This window comes from Mus pahari, chromosome 11 (assembly GCF_900095145.1).
Source record: "Mus pahari chromosome 11, PAHARI_EIJ_v1.1, whole genome shotgun sequence".
Taxonomy (NCBI): domain Eukaryota; kingdom Metazoa; phylum Chordata; class Mammalia; order Rodentia; family Muridae; genus Mus; species Mus pahari.
In genome coordinates, this window is record NC_034600.1 from 7,578,209 (window position 1) to 7,584,808 (window position 6,600).

At 37.0% G+C, this 6,600-nt stretch overlaps 1 non-coding gene across 1 annotated transcript; it reads left to right on the plus strand.

The window, feature by feature from the left end:
- The first annotated feature begins 6,285 nt into the window (after positions 1-6,285).
- Positions 6,286-6,391, plus strand: LOC115065033. Its single transcript, XR_003844835.1, has one exon. It is a non-coding gene; the product is annotated as a U6 spliceosomal RNA (small nuclear RNA).
- Positions 6,392-6,600: the final 209 nt, after the last annotated feature.

Sequence of the window (6,600 nt, forward strand, 5' to 3'; positions counted from 1 at the left end):
TCTACAATAAATCCCTTTTTTTTTTTTTATCAGTTTGTTGGTTTAGTTACTGTGTGTGTGGTACATATGTGTGAATGTGTGAGTATGTATGTGTGTGTGTGTATGTAAGGGAGAGGAGAGAGAGAGAGATAGATAGAGAGAGAGAGAGAGAGAGAGAGAGAGAGAGAGAGAGAGAGAGGAAGAGGTGTGAAAAAGAAGCAGATTTATATGTAGGTGCTCATGACACAGCAATTGTGCAAAGATCAGAGAACAATATTGTGGAGTTCTTTCCTCCTACATTTGTGTATGATATAGGGATCACTCTCAGGTCTCTATGCTTTTACAACAAGCCCCTCTACCTGCTGAGCCATCTCACTAGCCCTATCCCTTTATATTTTCTATCATAACAACTGAAAACTGTTTGATATTTTGATGTGATTTCCTGTTATTTTGTTGCATCCATACTCTGGCGAATTCTCCTTAAAAGTGTGCAAAATAAACATATGCACTATAGTAACCTTAAAAATATTTTCATTGGATTAGAAGAATAATAAATGTGTGCAAAGAACATGTCAAACCTAAGCAATAGGTGTATTTTCTTCAAATCAAGCATTTTGAACAAGACTGATGTGAGAGGGAGGAAGAGAGTCACAGTTTCCAAGTGGTTGAGTTTTTTGTTTTTTGGTTTTTTTCCCTCTTAGCATGCAGCTTTACCTAGATACTAAGCAGCCAGGGTAACACAAACATATTTTTCTGGAAGGCTTCTTAAACCTTTTTTCTGCAGGACTTAGCCACATTACCATGAATCATGTGTTTGTTATAGAATGGCCTTCCATTCTGGTTCTGCTGAGAATTTGAAAACTTATATAAACTAACAGATAACCTGATGGTGATAGGCCTTCCACATCTTCCCACTACTTGGAGCATTGGTGGACACAGACCACACTCTAGTTCTGCCCTTGCTTTTCAGTCTAATATTTAATCACTACTTCTACACAGAAAACTTCCTCTGTGCTTTTTTTTTTGGGGGGGGGGGGAATGTGGGAAAAATGGATGTTGACATCACAGCCTACAAGTTTGTTTTTTCAGTAGATTTCTGTTTCCCTCTTAAGTCATCTATGTAAAGTAATGGCAAAATTCATTTTAAAAGCAAGACATCAAGTTGAAGACCGCCAAATAGGACACCTGATTCTCTAAAGTTTCTGGATGCCTACATAACTGGGGTGCAACGGATGGGATATGGTACTTTGTCTTAAACATTAGAAATTTTTCTTCCTGAGGCAGATGTTAAAAATCAGATATCCCCCGACACACACCCCAGAAAAAGTCCTATGTTGAAATTTCAACCATATGAGCAGGGGGAGGTGAGAAGGGATAGGGGATTTTTGGAGGGGAAACTAGGAAAGGGAATAACATTTGAAATCTAAATAAAGAAAATATCTAATAAAAAAAAAAGAAATTGCAACAATCACTACAATATTATTTGTTTTGAGGTCTTTACTTCACACAAAGAGCCTTTAGAAGACAATTGGGATCTTCCTAGGAAGAGCTATGGAAATTCTTACTTGTCCTTTCTCCCCTCCATGTGAACCTAAGAGAAGATGGCTGTCTATAAACCAAGACAGTCCCCATCACACATCAGGTACATTAGCACCTTGATTTTGGACTTCCCAAGCTCTAATATTATGAGAGGAAAAACACCAAAACAAAACAAATGATTGTTATTTGAGCCACCTAGACCTTGGTAATTCATTTCAGTAGCGTGAACAGAACATGACACTAAAACAAATTATCAAAACTTTCAGTTACGGAAAATGTGAAATTATATTGGACTAATCAACTCTAGGCCCAGCTCTTATTCATTGATTGAGCTAGAAATATTACTAAGTGAGACTCAGGAGCTGAAGACTCTATTAATGCGTAAGTTAGCAAAAATATGACCTAGTGTATGAAATTTAACCATGCCAGAAGAGCTGGCTTTCATCTGGAACCAGCATAAATATTCTGGCATGAAAAGTGTACCACCAAGTTCTGAGAAAATGAGCACAGACAAGAAAAAAGATACTTTTTTTTCTTTTCATATGGAAACAAGGTTAGTTTGTTTTGAAGTCCTTGCTTCAACAAAATAGCATTAAGGTGGCAGTATTAGTAGAGAGACTGACTTATCTGTTTTTATAAAGTGATGGACCAGAAGTAGAAGTTTTAATATGGTCTGTCATCTTCCTCCTAGCCATAAAAAATAAAACTGGTCAGGACTATGAGCTTTAAAACATAGACTAAAATACTGCTTCTACTGAGAGTCTCTAGAAGTTCCTTTGGAAGCACACAAAATACTTTCTTTTATGCTTGGGAGGAGCCAAGAAAACAAATCCTAGGAAGTTCTTAGGGACTCCAAATGGCTCTATCATATGGTTTCCAAGGTTACCTCAACTAGGTTGCAAACAATTATTGAAACTGAAATTTTCAAGAGCAAAAATAGTTTAACTTTTGCTTTTAAAAAAAAGTCTTATAATGCTTTTTATCCCCATCTCCCCTTTGCAGATTTGGTTTAGAATTGTTTTAAGCACAAGTAAATTTTTAAAACTTAATTTTCTAGGTGCTAACTCTCATGTAATATAAATATATTGCAAACCTTTAAAATAATATGTATTTTGTTAGTATTCTAGAGAATCAACATAGGAGCTGCAAAGGTTTTTTTAAATATGTTTTTAGCAGTCCCTTGTGCCAAATACTGTCAATCTTCCTACACTATTTTCAAGTAGTGTCGAATTGAAGATTGTTGTTTTAGTAAAGATTTTTTCTTCCACTGATTGATAACTCTATGGCTCTCACTAGCAATTTTACTCCATAGCTAAAAGTGCTCTAAAAAGAGAAGGTTTTTGCTTATTTTATAAGTGTTTTAATATTACATTTGCACTGTAAGTCAACATACACACACATACATACTGCATACAATGAGTCTGATAGGTGGATCTTTCATTGGTGAGGTGTTCTAGGAGACAAGTTAATCCCCCATACCTCTGAAGGTCAGCTTGGAAACAAAGTCCTGTCTCCTAAGTTTTGGACATTTTGGTTGTTGTTCTTCTTACTTCTTTTATTTAACTAGGTTGTCATAAAAAATTCTATCATATACTTTTCTCACAGCATTACTATACCCTAACATCTTCTATGACCTATACTTTTGATACTTTAAAAACTTTTAAAGAGTAAACAATTTTATCCTTATCAAGACCTGGTCTTTCCATCACTGTTCCCATTCTGTGCTGCAAATTTCCCCAAAATAGCCATAAGGAAAACACATTTCAGAAGTTCTGATGGCTATAAAGTAAATGCAGACACCTCCGACACTTCCTCCTGGGTTGATAACATTAATTTGTGACTAATAAAACATCCCTGAAATAGTTTCCATATGTAATATCTCAAGGCAAAACATCATGCAGGTTGTTTTGAGTGAAGCTAAACTAAAGACTCCATTTTCACCAAAAACCCCAACTTCACAAGAGCTATTTATTAAGAGCTTTCACAAAACCCTCTCAAAATTAACTTCTTACAACCAATTTTCCAGGACGTCATCAAAACTTTTGTCTAGCCAATGTGAAACACAAGGTCTTATTCAGCACTGGGGCTGCACAAGGCTGAGGAAGAAGGACTAGGCAAGTCTGGAGAAAGACAAATGAAGTGGGTGCCTCTCCTTTCCCAGCTACCCATATGCAGATTAGGCTATATCTGAACAATCTCCTGAGATTTTCTTTCACCACCACTATGACCATAGGAAGACAGATGATTGTTAGTCAATCCCAGTTAGTCAAGCTTTTTGTGTCTGTGGTGTTGAGAAGGTTTTTGTCGATATAGCAAACATCATCAAGCTGTTGGATGTAAATCAGAATACCCTTGCTAATACTGCTTATTCAAGCAATTGTTTACAGGCAACAACCTGAGGTTTCCTAATGCACAAGTTATTTTACCTCTAGAGTGAAGCTGTCTCTACTTGAGGGTCTTCCACCTGGCCAGCCTGCCTGCCTTGCACATGGCCAATGGCATGAGTCAGTTCCTTAAGATAAAACACCACCAACATACAAGTAGATAATAGTGATAAGATATACATTTTCTCCCCTGATTCTCTGGAAAATCCTAAGCAGTTCCAGGCCTTGTTCAGTTTTTGCTCCTTCCTTGCTTCATTCTGTGCTTTGAGTTAAGAGAAGTGGTATGGATACACAGGTCTGCTAATTCTGGAGATCTAAGATTCCAAGAGTCATGTTTAAAGCTTGGCAAGGTTATCAGAGAAAACAAGAACATGTTTTACCATGTTGTTGCAGACATGGGAGAGCAGTGCTCCGGATGCTTTGATTGCTTGTTTTTGTCTTATTTTAGAAGCTTAGTTGTATTCCCACCACAGGAAGATCTCAAAATTTTCCCAAGGTGTTTAAGGGAGAAATTACTTTCATGTGACATAGAGAAATCACATCTGTGTGCATACTAAAACATTCAATATCAGCTTAATAGAAAGATACTTGCATACCTCTGTTTATTACAGCAGTATTCATAACCAATTAATGGGATCAGACTGATTTTCCACCAAATTATAGATAAAGACAATGTGAAATAATTATATATATATGTGCATACACACACACACACACATACACACACACACACACACACACACACACACACGCTTAAACTCTACTCCACCATGAAGGAGTGAAGTGGAGGGGAGGGGGGTAAAGAAAAATAACACAGGCTAAATATAATCCAAGTGTTCTACATGCTTATATGAAAGAGCCACAACGATATTCCTTACTTTATACAATTAACATATGCTATGAAAAAGAAAAAAAAAAGATCTTTTCATGTTGCAGGAACCTGTATCTTTAGCAATACAACTGCAGTAGTAGACTATGTCAAATATGAGGCAAAAACTGCTGTGGTGACATGCAGAATTCCTTGTCCTTGTTGTCATATCAATGGACTAAGCAAGGCAACACACTAATGGCTTGGCTTGTGGTATTTGTAACACATTGTTAATATGCCCTCTTCCCTTGTGGGGAATGTAACTCAGTGCCTCTCTAGCATGCATGAAGATCCTAGATTCAATCCCTGGTAGCAGCAAAAACAAACAAGCAAACAAATTCCCTCCTAGAAGAGGCAGGATAGAGTCATTGTCTCCAGTCTGCAATTCCAGATCCTATGTCCTGATGCTCTCAGCTATGCAAACACTTGATGTGTCTAGTATGCAGGTGGTGGTGGAAGGTTAACTGCAGGTGTGTTTCCACTTTTGTGTAGTTTCATCCGTGCTGGGCTGAGACTCTGTAGAGATGCAGTTGCTTTTCAGTCGCTCATGCACTGGGGAGTAAACTCTTGCCCATGTTCCTGTAATTTACTTTAAAAAACTCATTGGCTCAGCAACCTGGACTGGGGTGGACACATTTCTTTGGTCTATTGACAGCCTATCTTAGAAATGCGGCATGATAGAAACTGGGAGAGAAACCATGGCCTTAGGCCTTATGAAGGAGAGACTCCAGTGACCTGGGACAACCTCTCCTTGAAAAACATGTGTCCACCCCTTCCTGGCAGGTCATTCCTCAGCACCTGCCCACTGCACAATTTGTGGTCACGTACATCGTGGTAGAAAGAGAGATAAACAAGATTGTCTTAGACTAGTGTTGGGCACAAGTCGAGCGAGGGCCAAACTATCCTTTTCCTGTCAGGGAAAAACTCTTGTTTATCTTATGTGTGATACATATAGGGAATCATACATGTGCTTACAATTATGGCAGATATTACCCTCACGTGCATGATATGAAACAGCTCCTCTGCCAATTGTATCAACTGTGTGTGCATGCTTCACTGTTTTTGTAAATGTCACCAAGCCTGGAGCCTGGCAGGTTATAGAAATCACAATTATCAGACACTGCTTTGCTTTTCCCCAGGAGAAGTCATGAAATAGACATGTATTTTGACATCTATTTACTTCATTCCAATAGTGCTTAAGTATAGATGTAGTTTACATAAATGCATTTAATTAGATCATTCATATTAATTACAATGAGTAAGTCTTTTGAAATAAAGGGATTATTTCCCACAAAATAATGTACAAACTTCAAAACTAAACTGTAAAAATGGAAAATGCTCATTAATAAAGATATTGTAAACACCAGATTGAGACAAATAATGGCACTATTTATGTACAAAGTTGTAGCAAGACTTTAGAACTCCAAATACCGAAGAGAATGTACATACTATAGATATTTTTTGTAAAAATGTTCTAGATCAGCTAATTTGCAATCATTAAATATTTAGGATCTTGTGCTCGCTTCGGCAGCACATATACTAAAATTGGAACAATACAGAGAAGATTAGCATGGCCCTGTGCAAGGATGACACGCAAATTTGTGAAGCGTTCTATATTTAAAAAAAATATTTAGGATCTTGAGAAAGCATACATATTTATGTTAGCAATTTATAATGCATTTAGTTAGATAACAAAAATTTTTCCAATACTATATTGGATTATGTGACTCCTAAATTTATAATCACTTATGGAAATAGGCTTTGGAAAATACACTCTGTCAAAAGAGAAATAATTTTTCTTCAATAGCCTTAGAATTATTTAAAGTAGCC